Genomic DNA, 16,225 nt, shown 5'->3' on the forward strand with positions numbered 1-16,225 from the left:
TCACCGGAAAGAGGAGGGGTTAACCAGGGCAAAGCGAAGTTAAAACAAAAAAAAGCGGCTAAAGTAACGTGCAGTAACAGGGTGTCGGAAATGGTAACGGCGTTATATTTACAGTCAGAGTAAATAGTTAAATTACTCGTTACTGAAAAAAAGTAACGGCGTTAGCAACGCCGTTAGTTTTAACGCCGTTACTCCCAACACTGCTGACAACACAGGTTCGATCCCGCGTGAGGAACTTTCAGGATCTTTCTGGTTTTCAGGTTTCAGAAGTTTTTATATTGAATTGTTCTCTTTTGATCTCAGTGTTGAAGGCTGCACCAGCCTGTTTGCTGCCTCCTCTGCATGAGAGAACTCACAGTATAATACAGATACACATTTAATATTTAATATGCACACACACACACACACACACAACCACAGACATGGAGAGCTGGAGAGGTGTTTGCTGAACAGTACACACACTGAGGTTTATTTAAAGCCGCTGTGTTTGTGGTTCTACAGTAGCTGTTACAGGTGAGTCCAGGCAAGTTTCCGCTCCTCCGCCAATACAAGCGTTCCCCCACAAGATCAAGTTTTGTTGCTAGGAGACACAAGCATCGCACAGAGAGGCTTCTTTCTCTCTCTCTCTCTCTCTCTCTCTCTCTTTCTTTGTGCTTTCTGAATCTCACTCTCCCTTTCTCTGTGCTCTCTTTTCTCTCAAATTGTTTTTCTCTCCCTCTCTTTCTCTCCCCTTTTTTCGCTCTGTGCTCTCTTTTCTTTTGCATTCTTTTTCTCTTGCTCTCTACTTCTTTATGTGTTCTCTCCTTCTCTCTTTGTTTCTATCTCTGTGGTCTCTCTTAGAAGTCATTAAATCTGTCTCCCACACAATCTCTTTCTTTTTCTTTTTCAATCTCTTCTACTTCTTCTCTCCTACTCTGCTCTTTCTCACTCATTTAATATATTTTTCTTTCTTCCTTTCTCTTTGCTCTTGCTTTTGCGATCTCTCTCTCTTTACGTCTTTCTGTTCTCTTTTTTTCTTGCAATCTGCTGTATCTCCCTCATTCATTCAATCTCTCACTCTTCATCTTTGTGTCGTTGCTTGCTTTCACTCTTACTCTAAGTCAATATTTCTGTCTCTCTTTCTCTCTTCTCTACCAAACCATCTCTCCCTTTTTTGTTTCTTTCTCTCTCTTTTTTCTCTCTTCCTCCTTTTCTCTGTGCTGATTTTTTTCCTCACAATCTTACTTCTCTCTGTGTTCTTTCTTTCTCTCTTTTCCTTGGTCAGACAGTTTTCTCTCTCCCTTTTACTAGATCTCTCCTAATCCCTTTCTTTCTATACTTTACAGTATTCTCTTTTTCAATCTCTCCGTCAGTCAGTCAATCTTTCTTTTTCTCTTTTCTTCCAATTTCTTTCTGTCTCTTAACCACTGTGCCTCCCTTACTCCATCTCTCGCTCACTTTCTCTCGCTCTGCTCTTTCTTTCTTTAGCTCTCTCTCTCTGTGCTGTTTCTAACTCATTCACCCCCACCCCCCAACTCTCTCACTCTCGCTCTCTCTCTCTCTCTCTCTCTCTCTTTCTCTCTCTCTCTCATCCTGTCCACTGCGCGCGGCTCTCAGCACTGGCGGACTTTCTCGTGCGCTCTCTCTCTGGTGAAGGTAGGAGCCCCCGCAGTATCTCGGGACCCCCAGCCCCGCGGGACTCAGCTCGGATTATCCCGGACACTTTTGGCGGAGGCTCTCGCTGTTCTCCAGCTTTGCGCGGTGGAGCGCGAGGATCCAGCACGCGATCTAGCTTCACCAGAAACAAAGTGCAGGTATCGCTTCATAGCGCACGGGCTGATGGGGAGGGAGGGAGGGGTGGCGGTGTGTTATTGTGATGAGTGTTACTGCTGTATCTGATGTATCTATCTTATCTGATTTTATCAGCTTTCTCTACTGGGTTTACTGGTGACAGTAAGTGAGTTACAGCACTGGGTGGCTCTGTACTTTACTGGTCTATCTGAGAGAGAGTCTTAAAAAAAGGGTCTGAAAGAGGGTCTGAGGGAAGGTTTGAGAGAGTGTCGGGAGAGGGTCTTGGAAGAGGGTCTGAGAAACGGTCTGAAAAGGGGTCTGAGATAGGGTTTGGGAGGGGGTCTGAAAGAGAGTCTGAGAGAAGGTTTAAGAAAGTGTTGGGGAGAGGGTCTGAGAAAGGGTCTGAAAGTGGGTCTGAGATAAGGTTTGGGAGAGGGTCTGAAAGAGGGTCTGAGAGAAGGTTTAAGAGAGTGTTGGGGAGAGGGTCTGGGAGAGGACTTGAGACAGGGTTTGGAGGAGGGTCTAAAAGAGGTTCTGAGTGATGGTCTGAGAAAGGGTCTGGGAGAGGGTCTGAAATAGGTTCTGGAAGAGGGTCTGAAAGAGGGTCTGAGACAGGGTTTGGGAGAGGTTCTGAAAAGAGTGTCTGAGACAGGGTTTGGGAGAGGTTCTGAAAAGAGTGTCTGAGACAGGGTTTGGGAGAGGTTCTGAAAAGAGTGTCTGAGACAGGGTTTGGGAGAGAGTCTGAAAGAGGTTCTGAGTGATAGTCTGAGAGAGGGTCTGGGCGAGGGTCAGAAAGATTGTCTGAGACCGGGTTTGGGAGAGGTTCTGAAAAGAGGGTCTGAGACAGGGTTTGAAAGAGGTTCTGAGAGAAGGTCTGGGAGAGGGTCTGTGAAAGGGTCTGACAGAGGGTCTGGAAGAGGGTCTGAGACAGGGTTTGAAAGAGGTTCTGAGAGAAGGTCTGAGAAAGGGTTGGGGAGAGAGTCTGAGAAGAGGTTGGGGAGAGGGTCTGAAAGTACGTCTGGGAGAGGGTCTGAAAGAGGGTCTGGAAGGGGTTCTGAGCGATGGTCTAAGAGAGGGTCTGAGAGAGGGGTAAGAGAGTCTAAAGAGAGGGGCTGGGAGAGGGTTTAAGAGAGGGTCTGAAAGAGGTTCTGAGCAATGGTCTAAGAGAGGGTCTGAGAGAGGGTCTGAGAGAGGGGTAAGAGAGTCTAAATGAGGGTCTGGGAGAGGGTTTGAGAGAGGGTCTGAAAGACGTTCTGAGCAATGGTCTAAGAGAGGGGTAAGAGAGTCTAAAGAGAGGGTCTGGGAGCGGGTTTGAGACAGGGTTTCGGAGAGGGTCTGGAAGAGGGTCTGAGAGAGAGGTGAGAGTGGGTCTGAGCTGAGAGAAAGTTTCAGCAGCTCGTTTACCATCAGTTCCTGATAAAACCTCCACTGATCAATCAAAGCTGCTCGAGCTGATCCAGCTTCTGTTAGCTGCTGTGCGCCTGCATACCCTTACTGATATCTAAGATATGGCAATGCAGCCTATAGATTTACCACATATTATGATATACGAGAATATATAGAATTCCTTCATAGAGAATATATAGGCTATTTGTCACATTTTGCATTATATGTGACGTGTATATGTGGTGTATTTACAACATTATTATACAGATACAAACATATATGTGCAACACATATTCAATAATTAGAAAATGAACATTGTCACACTTCGTATCTCTGATATATTAAATTCACAGGAGAAGAAAAACTTTTTCGACGTATAAAGATTTTACTATACATTCCATATACTGTGATGGACTGGCAACCTGTCCAGGGATGCATTCTGCCTTACACCATTGTATAACTTTTGTGCTACCCTTAATCTAGATATCACACTGCACTTTTTAAAACTGTCTAATTTTCATGGATTTTCATCTCTATGGCAGTATCATTTATTAAAGATTTACCCAAAACCACTTCCTCACACATGCGTAAGACAAACTTGCAATTGCATTATTTTGTATAAAATATTAAGTATACATTAACAGTATACTAATTTTAGGCCGAATTTGAATCTCACTTCTGATAGAGGAAGTGACATTGCTTGGACATATATATGTTTTTTAATAGAACTGTTAAAAATAAAATTAGACTTAAATATTATTATATTAAATATGAGTGTAAATTCAGGTTGAACATATGAATCAGGAGGCTGAGACAGTCAAAAATGTGAGTTAATATTATGTTTAAATTGTGCTTAAAATATACATCAAGCATTATTAATAGTGGAAAATTAATGTGAATAGATCATTCAGTAAAGATGACAGACATGAAATTTACCATCAATTCTAAAATCTTGTTTTTTTTTTGTTTTTTGTTGTTGTTGTTGTTGTTGTGGTGTACATTTTAAAAATCGTTTTCATATTTAAAATTCATAATAGTCATGGCTGATAAAAAATCCAGGTTCTCCCATATAAATAAAAAATAAAACTAGACTAGACTAGCTTTGCTGCAGTATTCAACTAGCTTACCTGCTAGTGTTAGAAACATGAAAGGTACAATAAACACGCTAACTGCTAAAGCTTGAGGAAATCAAGCCTCCCAGACACTCCCCTTGAGTCTGTTGTGATGTTTTTACTGGTGCCACTGTTTTCCTCTATAGGGAGGTTCTAGATGTAGTTTGAAAAGATGTGAAGAGAACAGAGGAAAAGAGTGAGAGAATCTGAGAGAGAAAAAGACAGAGAAGCATTATGTTAGTTAGCTGAAGTAGCCAGAATGCTAAAGAACCTGTTCCCAGTTTTCTCCCTGTTTTTTCCGCACCCATACTACTTGGGTTCCACCCCTTTCTGCACAGTGATTGGATAATAGTACATACCTATCCAAAGGACCACTAGTTAGCAAGCACTACTAGCCAATCTTAGCGTAGGAGGGAGCTAAAACTGTCCAATTATAATGCAATGTGGGCGGGCTTTGCAACAAAACGGGTGGGGAAAGAAAGGCGCGCCTCCTCAGTGAGCCGTTAGAGGTGTATGTGTGTGAATGTGTGTGTGGGGCGAAACGTGGCCGTGTGTTTTTTTGTAAGATGTTAGAGGAAGACGCAGATGGTACATAATTTATGACGCCGAGCGCCTGCGCTGAATGTTAATCCGGCTGGTGGGTTCTGTGTTGTGGTTGAACTGTGAGGTAAAATGCTGGCGAGAGAACTAGAAAGGAGAATAAAACACGAGAAGCACGTGATTAAATTACCAATCATAACTTCAATCACATCTAACTTGCACTTGAAATACTGACTGTTATGAGGTGAGTAAGACCATAGCTTTAAAATCATCTACCTAATATTGTGTCGGCGCCCTTCCTTCCGACAAAACAGCTCTGATCCCTTGAGGCATGGAACGGACTCAACAAGACCTCTGAAGGTGTCCTGAGGCATCTGGCACCTAGAGTAACAATCGCAGCAAATTGTTCAAAGAGGACATTTTTTGGCATTTTTGCTATCACTTTTTGCATGCTTTTGTATATCCACTTGGGTCTCGACTGCCCCATAAATCATTAAAAGAGTTCATGTGAGAATCATATTCTTCTATGAACCGTTTTCTATGGCTCCCTTATTGTGATGTCACAATAAGAAAATGTGCATACCCACTAGATCAGTTGATGAGTTGCCATTTTGGTCTGCTAGTTTTATTTACAAGCACTGTGCTTCGTCTGAAGGAGGGATCTGTACCTGCTGTCCATCGCAAGTTGTCAGATCAGTGGAGATGTAGGTACTTTCAAATAGTGAGTTTTGTGCTTCGATCACGGTTATACATGAAAACTAGCTTGTTTATGTTTTGCCACTAAGCACAAGCTAACATCAATGTGGTAAATGCTTAACATAAACATGTTGTGGCCAGAAACAGCTTATTTGCATATTAATGACAGAGCCCTTAAATGGCTCATTCTAAAAAGGACTGACAAACATAGCACTAGTGAGATCTCTTTATGTGAGAGTGATTTTGTGCAACAAAAAAAAACCTTCAAGAACGTGTTTTGTATAGTCTATAGACCTAATCTAACTTGTGTAAAAAGAGGTATAATATGTACCCTGTAAGTCCTGTAAGTTGATTGGTGGTGTTTGTAGGGCTTTTTTCAATGAGCTATTAGTGTGTTAAGGTCATGACTGTAAGGTCTTGGCTGTTGTCCAGTGGGCTCAATGCTGCCACTATGATCAGAAGATCGCCGGTTCTACTGCAGCCCTGAGAAAGCACAATATGCCTGGTTTCCTTGAAGGGAGTGAATGGTGCTCTCTCTCGCCACATCATTCCAAAGGGTGATGTCTATCAGCACAAGGCACCTGTGGGCTGATGTATCGGAACCGAGTCGCTGCGCTTTCCTCCAAGCGAGCTGTGATGCTACTCGGCAATGCTGCATCAGCAGATGTTTGAAAAGAGGCGGTGGCTGACTTCACATGTATGAGAGGAGGCATGTGCTAGTCTTCACCCTCCTGGTGTTGGGGCATCACTAGTGATAGGGGGAGTCCTAATGAATGAGTGGATTGGGTAACTGGCCATGTAAATTTAGGAGGAAATGGGGAAAAAATTGTATTGCTGTAGCTTTTGCCAGTTCATTTTTGATGCACAGTATGAATGCTGCACAAGACCAGTTTCTTATTTGGGGATATTTTGATACAGTTTAGCTAGTTATAAATAGTTGGCTTCCCTTAGACCCTGTTCACCGTGTTGTATATAATATTGTATATAATAATATTGCAATATATTGTATCATTTACTTTTTTATTGTAGCTTTTCGATACGTGATGTCACAAGAGATGAATCTAAAACTCCAGGTGTAATTGGCTTTTGTTTTGGCAATCATTATGATCAGATCACCCAGGGTGGATGTTAATGCCAGGTGCATTATTCATTTCTTACTGCAACCAATACATCAACTTCAAGAACTGACTGCTCACTTGCTGCCTAATATGTAAATCCCACACCTGCTACAGGTGGACACTGTAACCAAATAATTTGTGTTTTTCACGTCATCTGCCTGTGGTTTTAATATCGTGGCTGATTACTTTAGTTGTAGTAGATTCTTCTATTCAACCAACAGTGGTTTAACCACACCCATTTAGACTGAAGTTATACAAAGTGTTATAGTCTGGGGTGTTTTTCAATAAGGCCGAGTTTTAATGTAAAAGGATATTATATAAAAAAAGCTATTTTTGTTTTGAGGGGAAAACAAGTTTGGGGAAGACCGGATGAGAAGAATTAGGGCTGTTTTTGTTACATAAACCCAAACAAACAGTGTAAGTGGACCTCAGGGAAAAAACACTGCAAACCATAATGGCATAAACATTATATGGGGTTTTCCTCTCGGGTTTAGTGTCTGAATTATAATTATTTTGAGAAACAAGACATGGGTTCTTTTCAGGTACTAATCAGACATAACATTAGAGCCATTGGCAGATGAAGTGGATAACACTTGAAATGCTTTGATTTTAGTGATACTTGTCAGGGGTTTGGAACTATATTCTGTATTAGGCAGCAAATGAACAGTCAGTTCTTGAAGTTGATGTGTTGAAAGCAGTAAAATGGGCAAGGGCAAGAATCTGAGCCACAGTGACAAGCATCAAACTCTGATCTGAGCTTCAAAACATCAGTCAGGTCTTGTTGGGTGTTCTCTGATGGAGTAGTATCCAAGGAAAGACAAGCAGTGAACTGGTGACAGGGTCATGGGCACCCAAAGCTCTTTAATAAGATAGTGGAGCAAAGGCTAGGCATTTTAATTTTACTCCACAGAAGACTACAGCTATTGTAGCAGTAGTTTCTGGTTAGGGTAATGAGGGGTTGAGTCCAGAGCTGTTTTGGTGACACAGTTAGGACTAACACAATGTATGACAAGTGATTTTAATGTTATGGCTGATCAGTACCCAGATATCTGGGTATCTACCATATACTGAGCCATATTCTGGTACACATGTGCCAGCCCCTCGGATGCCAAGTATAATATTACAATTGGTCAAAGTTCTGTATGTGCCAATACCCTGGTTGCTGAGTATAATACTTCAAACTTCCCAAGCCACATGTGCAAACACCCTTAGATGTTGAGTATAATTCAACAATCTTTCCAACACTCGTGTGTAACGTCCCTAGATTTTGAGTATAATATGGCAAACATCTTGCATGTGCCAACACCTCGGTTGCAGAGTATAATATGCCAATTTTCCCGTGCCACATGTGCAAACACCCTTAGATGATGAGTAAAATACAGTAATCTTTCCAAGACTCGTGGGTAACACCTGTAGATCTTGAGTATAATACAACAAACATCATGAGCAACATGTTCCAACACCCCGGTTGCAGAGTATAATATGCCAGTCTTCCTGAGCTACATGTACCAACACCCCGGATGCACGGTATAATATGCCAATCTTCGCAAGACACATGTACCAACACCTTTAGATGTTGAGTATAAAACAATAATCTTCCCAAGACTCGTGTGTAACACCCCTAGATCTTGAGTATAATACGGCAAACTTTGTGAGCCGCATGTGCCAACACTCCAGTTGCAAAGTATAATATACCAATCTTTGCAAGCTGCATGTGCCCACACCACGGATGCAGAGTATAATATGCCAATCTTGCTGAGAAAAATATACAGTCATGTGAAAAAGTTTGGGCACCTCTATTAATCTTAATCATTTTTAGTTCTAAATATTTGGGTGTTTGCAACAGCCATTTCAGTTTGATATATCTAATAACTGATAACTGACACAGAAATATTTCAGGACTGAAATGAGGTTTATTGTACTAACAGAAAATGTGCAATATGCATTAAACCAAAATTTGACCGGTGCAAAAGTATGGGCACCCTTATCATTTTATTGATTTGAATACTCCTAACTACTTTTTACTGACTTACTGAAGCACAAAATTGGTTTGGTAACCTCATTGAGCTTTGAACTTCATAGCCAGGTGTATCCAATCATGAGAAAAGGTATTTAAGGTGGCCAATTGCAAGTTGTTCTTCTATTTGAATCTCCTCTGAAGAGTGGCATCATGGGCTCATCAAAACAACTCAAAAGCCCAAAAGTGGCAAGCCAAGAAAAATATCAGAAAGGCAGAGAAGAAGAATGGTGAGAACAGTCAAGGACAATTCACAGACCACCTCCAAAGAGCTGCAGCATCATCTTGCTGCAGATGGTGTCACTGTGCATCGGTCAACAATACAGCGCACTTTGCACAAGGAGAAGCTGTATGGGAGAGTGATGCGAAAGAAGCCATTTCTGCAAGCACGCCACAAACAGAGTCACCTAAGGTGTGCTTTTGGTTTAATGCATATTGCACATTTTCTGTTAGTACAATAAACCTCATTTCAATCCTGAAATATTACTGTGTCCATCAGTTATTAGATATATCAAACTGAAATGACTGTTGCAAAAACCCAAGAACTAAAGTGAACTAAACTAGAACTAAAATGATTAAGATTAATAGGGGTGCCCAAAATTTTTCATATGACTGTATGAATCAGCCCAAGCCACTTGCACCAACTCTCCAACTGATGAGTATAAACCACATTCTATCCAATTGTCTCAACTGATGCTGCCATACATCAGACGATTCTGTATATATCTTACGTACTGTATCTTAGTTTTGTACCTCCATTGCAAAGCTAAAGAAGCAAACAGCGTTCTTGGCTCTGACTGACTACATTTGAGTTAAGGAGGAAAGCATGTAAATCTGATTTATCGGTGAACAACTTCGTTAAGCCAAGCTAACTTACCATGAAAGCTCTACCAAAACCCAGTGCTACAGTCTTACAGTTATATAGTACATTTCCTCTAGGCTATTCCATCTATTCTACAGTAGTTTTCACTTACACATGCGTTTGTTGTGCCGTACAGTCTGAACTGCACATTTCGTGATGGAAAAAAATAGGAGCAAGGATGTGCCTGCACTCAGAAATCAGTCGGAGGAGGCGTTGGCCTTGAATAGGGCAGAGCTCCCTGTTGAGATTCAGCCTCTCATTCTGAAATTGCACATGTCCACATGTGCAGGCTTCCAGAGCATCCTATAAAAATGGTATAAATCAGTCCAGTTAATATGTATGCATGCCATGTATTTGCACACCTAGCTGTGTGGCCTTTCTGAACCACGCGTCTGTGCGCTTTATGGTTAGAAATGTTTTGTACAGACCTGGACGGACTTGGCCTTGGACTGTGCTGTTCAGCTCTCAGTGCTGCACTCAGTAGAAATGATGCAGTAGAAGGCAGCGCTGTAATAATTAGCCATTCAAGAGCATGGCCTGCATAGTGCATGTAAATAAGTCCTGCCTAGCCCTCAGACTAAAGCGCTGTGCGTCAGGGCTTTACAGAGCTATACATAAAGTTCAGGGCTGTGTTGCTCTACTGTAAGTAGATGTCCACTTTGCAGGCGAGGACAAGTTATAGCAGAAGACCTACAGAAATCGTTAATTTACTATTAATACCATTATTTGCTAGTAAGATGAGATGATTTGAAACAGTTCTTTGTGTGATGCAATGGAAGAAACACTTTTTGCTTCATGAAAGAGAACAGTTTGTTTTTTTATAAGAAAATGCACTTCATTATCAGATTATAATCTTATTTCTGCAGCTATCTGATTATTCTGCGGTTAAGTAGCCATGTAAACAGTAAACTTTGATTTCTAAAAAGTATTTCTCAATCTTTATGGAGATATAAAATTTCAGTCTGTGCATGCATGAAAACATGAAAAACCCTGCTACTGAAAATATGCGAGCAGTTTTTAACACAGCACTCTTCGATGGCAACAAAACCTTTTCAAAGCAATGCTTAAGAAAGAAAAAACTAAGTATTTAAATAATCTTCATATTTTAGCTAAAGTGTGTTCAAATTTCTCCTTGATGTGTTAAAAAAAACAAAGTGCCATAGGGCTGAATGAATCATATTGAGTCATGAATCCTATGGTTTTACGATAAACACATTAAAAGAGCTGTGAATAACATCATGATTAACAGTAAACTTAAATTTACTATTTAAATTCACTCCTTTGTCAACTACCAAGTAAGTGCCAAAAAATATTTAATGATCTTAATTTATAGGGATATTGATATTGGGATATTGGGATAACCAACAGCATTATCACATATAATTATTTTGTCTATATTATACACTCCTAATGTGCAGTTTGGAATTTATGTGACAATTATTCTGTTAATTTATTGGCTGGTTGCAAAGCATGAAAATTGATTGATTGGATATAAGATAAATCCTATTTTTCATATTTATTGATTGATATGATTTTCCACAATAAACACAATGAAAGAGCTGCAGAGGTTGAGTGAAGTAGAGAGGGGCAGAGTGAGGTAGAGGTCCACAATAAAAGTACACACCAAACTACTTCTTAGCCTGAGATAATAACTGCAGCCAAGCCAAGTATCAAACAAACCTTAGAGGAAATAAAATGTTTAATTAAATCTTTATTTACTTTGTTTCACATTGATATTGCAATATTCAATAACAATAATACACATGGCTTTTTTGTCCATATCATATGCATTGAAATGGATTACTGACAAAACTGACGACTCCAATGTTCTGCAGTAGTCAGATTATAAAGTGAATGTAAACACTCTTCAAACATTTAAAAAGGTTCCTCACACCATATCACCACCTCCATATCGCTTTTACAAAAATGATAATAATGGTTCAAATGGTTTAAATTCCATTTCTCTAAAAGGCTTGTGTAGCACCTTTATTTTAAGGACTGTTTAAATATTTTATTGTAATTACGACACAGACAAATGATGCATCTCTTAAGACATCACCGACATGCTGTAAATCTAAGGCAATTTCATGCCCTGGCAGTAAGATCTTCTTTATCTTCTTTATCCCTATATGTTTGCAGCTTTGAGAACTCGAGAGATTTTCTGCCGCCCACGCATGTGTTCTCTGTTGAGAGAGCCCACCTTTTGTCAGACTGCATGTTTCCCTCAGATGAAGCCCATGGGTACGGAGCCGTATTATCAATTCTGCTTCAGTCACGTACTCGCAGGCCCAACAGCTTGCAAATGCCTCGTCTCCTGTTCATTAACATGGAGAGAAAATGATGCCTAAGCTCATAGAGCTGCCATATAGCCTTCTGAAAGCACATGCGTATCGTCACTGTCACATAAAAACAGCACACCTCCATTTTTGCCATTTTTCATTTTCAGTTAATGTGAATCTGGCAGGTGATTACGGTGTGTCAAAAATTAATATACCGATAGAAATGCACCAAAATGACTTTTATAACCCTATAGAAATATGGTGTATTTCTACATAATGATAATTTGGGTAAAAACTGTCATACAAACCCAGCAGGTACCAGATGTCAGTTTAATATCAGAAAGATTTTAGGAACATAAATTCAGACAGTGAATTTAGGTGCAAAATAAAAAATAAAATATAAAATAAAAACATTGATGATGTTGAATTTTGAGTTAAATTGTAAAGCCACATATCCTCAAAAACATTTTTTTACATCAAGTTCCAATTTTGCCAGATTAAACTGGATTTAGATGAATTACATTTAGATTATTCAGCACCACCACCGAAAAATCAACAATGTATACAGTAAATTCACACAGCATTACTTTACACTGTGTGCAGCTTGACATTATGAAGGTTAGCAGATGTTGGGGTTTGGTCACACACCCCACAAATAAATGTTTTTACGTCAATTTAATTTTGAGAGTTTGAAGAAGTTAAGAAACATTTTGGTCACTAAAACTAAAACATTCAAATTATCAAAGTCAGCTGTCGTTACTATCCTCCATCACATTTATTTCAGAATTAGACCGTGTTCTGACATTGAATTTTCAGCACCTGACATCATTACCTACATTATCCATACTATATTCATTTGGGCAGCCTTAGTAGAATAGTAAAAAAGAGAAATAATATCATCACTGTTATAACAAAGATTCAAAGTTTGAGAAAAGGTAAAAAATATATACTATTGAAATTACTATTTATTCTAACCATTAATTGTATATTAATCAAGGCATAATACACTGTAATCTTATGCCAAAGCCTTGTCACAGCCTTGTCCTATTGAAGCTAAATACACTGCACGGTCTGTGGGATATGAATTTGGGATGTTCTGCAGTGAATCTGGATGCAATTTTTTTGATGCAAGTTGCTTGTTTGTTTATATGGACAATTCCTTTTTTTACACAAGCAATTACCCAACCCACTCATTAAAACTCCTTCTATCACTAGTGAAGCCCCAACACCAGGAGGGTGAAGACTAACACATGCCTCCTCCGATAAATGACCCACCACCTCTTTTTGAACTGCTGGTGATGCAACATTACCAATTACCATCACAGCGCACTTGGAGAAATGTGCAGCGACTCGGTTCTGATACATCAGCTCACAGACGTAGCCTTGTGCTGAACGACATCACCCTTTGGAGTGATGAGGGGAAAGAGCGCCATCTACCCACCCAGAGAGAGCAAGGCCAATAGTAGCAGCCTATAGCAAGCTACATGAACAGGATACAAACCAGCAATTTTCTGATCGCTGAACCACTCAGAGCCAAATAGACAATTCTAGACAGATGCCGCTGGTCACAATCTTTACCATTAACTGTGGGGGATAATGCATTCTTGTCCTTCTGGCCTTCATTAGCAATAGGATTGTAGAAAGAACCACGATCATAAAGAATCTGTAAGTGATAAAAACCTTAACATTTTTTTATAACTACAAGGCTCCCACACACTGTTATAATACATAGTAAACAGTGAAGCAATTGAAGTGCTGACAAATGTGTATTATGTTGTATCTTAGTATCTTTCAATTGTTAAAAGTTAAGTAGGGGTTTCCTTCTCCTGTAGTGTAATATTTTTTAGATTTTTATATGTTGCGCATTTTTGACAAGGTTTTTGCATAATGATATATGTGCCACGCAAAATGTCCCACAGGACAAGGGCCAAGGTGTGCACCGGCACTCTGGAACGGCAGTAGAAATCTGTGTGCATACTTGTGGGTTAAGCCTCGAGTGTGTAAGGTTTGTAACGCGGTGCTCGGACGGGGATTGAGGCTTCACGAGGAGTGCGAGGAGTGAGTGCCCCGCTGAGGATGATTCGTTAAACGAGGCAGCCCTTTTAAAATTCCAGCCAAACAGGCTGATAGTGCTGCAATAAGTCTTGCGTCAAAAGCAGCAAAGGGCTGCGGCGCTGTTCGCGTCTATCTGCGGGTATGCACAATGAGGAGTGTGAAGAGATTTCAGCAGCCTGTCAGTCCTATTCGCTGCCAAGCAAATCCGTTTCTGAGTGGAGAAAAAAAAAAGAAGAACAGCTTTGTAGTTGTGGAGTGTTTCTATTTTTTTATACATTGGTTCTGTTTTGGGGGTGGATGGGTAGGTGGGTGGGTGGGTGGGTGTGTGGGTTGGTTGGTTGGTTGGATGGTTGGTAGGGGGGCTGGGTGTTGTTGCTGCTGCTGCTGCTGCATAGCAGAGCTCCACGTTTTCCTCCCTGCATCGCATCTCATCATATGTAGGTTGGCTTGATCTAAAAGACGCGTGAGCTTTTTTACACCACCCAAAGCTAGCTTTTCAGAAGCCGAAACCGTTCCCTCAGCGCGACCCCGAACAAACTGAGCATTGCAGATTCACCCCCAATTCAAAATTCATTTGAAAAAATCACCCTGTTGAGCTCGGCAGCTGTAATAATCACACTCGTCAGTGGGTGGTGGAACAAGAGGGGATTTAGATGGCATATCTTGATGAAAGAGTTTGCTTTCGGCTCACGCCGAAGTGACGGATCGGGATGCGTTTGAAGCACGGAAGGTTTTGACAGGGAGGAACGCGCAGTTCTTTCTAAACACAGAGATGAATATCCCTCCACTCAAACACACTTCTTCCTAATGATAGTGATTATTGGGGGTAACCGCTGTATGCCAAACAAGATTACATTTCCATTGCAGCAGCAGTAGGGTGGGAGGGGGGTCTGCAGTAAGGGGGTCCCAGATGAATGGATGTTGATATTTGTTTAGTGTTATCTGACTGCTAGCGTGATGTAGGGCGCTCTGTAAGCTGTGATCACTGTCGCATCGCTTGCTGTAATTTTCAGCTAACCAAACTCATCACCGTTAGGCTTCACCTAACGACATGCCGGGCCTGCAGCCGCGGTTGTATCTGGATGAGCTGTTGGTTGCTGTGTTTAGTTCAGGTGTGTTTGTGTCAGGTGTCAAAACAATGACAAGGCCTCTCTCAGGGAGCACTGCAGCATTTTTACACACCATCAGCCGTATCGGAGTTTGTAGTGTTCTCTCTCACACTCGCATTCTCACACTCGCGTTCTCACACTCTCTCACACACTCTCTAACACTTTCTCTCTCTCTCCAGTTAAAATCCCAACAGTAAACAAACACGCTCATCATTTGAAGTGACTTCAAATGTCTCGCTGATTCAAAGCTGAAATCCTCAAACGCAGTCATTCCTAACCCTTGGTCACTGAATGGGAAAACACTACACACACACACAGAGGCACACTTCTGAAAAATACACTTCTGTAGTGTCCTCGGATGTGCGGATGTGTGGTCTTAGGAAAGAAGTTTAATTGGTATAACTTTTAGATACCCAGTGCACACAAATATATAAATGTACTAAATATTTATATCTTAACAAAATCTAATACATTACTGCTGACTGTTTTATTTTACCTGCATTGCTCTCTTTGAGGTTCAGGTTCGAACCCCTGCTCATGCAGCTTTGTCATCAAGCTGCCGGCGCTCAGAGGGAGCACAATTGGCCCTGCTCCCTCCGGGTGGGTAGATGGCGCTCTCTCCCCACATCACTCCTGGGGTGATGTCCACAGCACAGGGCATCTGTGAGCTGATGTATCAGAACCAAGTCGCTGCACTTTCCTCCAAGCGCGCTGGCTGCTAGGCAATGCTGCATCAGCAGCAGCTCGAAAAGAAGTGGTGGCTTCACGTGTATCGGAGGAAGCCAGTGCTAGTCTTCGTCCTCCTGGTGTATTGGGGCATTACTAGTGATAGGGGGAGTTCTAATGAGTGGGTTGGGTAATTAGCCGTGCAAATTGGTGAGAAAATGGGAACAATTCAAAAAATAAATAAAATTATAGAAAAAATAGATAGATGATGAGTGACAAATGAAAAGAAAAGACACATAGCCAATAATTGGTGAACTTTGTGCCTATGTACAAATCTGTATTATATAATTCATTACAAATATCATAATCTCAGTAAACCCTAAAGATCTGTCAATCACAACCACAATTCATAGTGAAAAGTTAAAAAAGTAGCTGCTCTACATCAAGGCTGCGTGCGAAATCATCATCAATGCAAGATATTGTTAAACAGTGAAGGCAACACTGGATTGAAATAAATTTTGTAACATTGGAGAAGCTTATCGAAACAATGTCACAGCGAATGTTTGCTGTAATCGAAGTTAAATGCGGTCCAATGGAGTGTGTGTAGAGTGTGTG

The 16,225-nt window shown here is 40.9% G+C and overlaps 1 protein-coding gene across 1 annotated transcript in view; it reads left to right on the forward strand.

The window, feature by feature from the left end:
- Positions 1-716: 716 nt before the first annotated feature.
- Positions 717-16,225, forward strand: part of grm3 (glutamate receptor, metabotropic 3) — a 58,141-nt gene continuing 42,632 nt past the window's right edge. The window contains exon 1 of the mRNA XM_007250942.4: positions 717-1,793. The gene's annotated coding sequence lies outside the window, so the exon portion shown is untranslated. The remainder of the gene's footprint in view (positions 1,794-16,225) is intronic.

The sequence above is a fragment of the Astyanax mexicanus genome, chromosome 9, assembly GCF_023375975.1.
Source record: "Astyanax mexicanus isolate ESR-SI-001 chromosome 9, AstMex3_surface, whole genome shotgun sequence".
NCBI lineage: Eukaryota > Metazoa > Chordata > Actinopteri > Characiformes > Acestrorhamphidae > Astyanax > Astyanax mexicanus.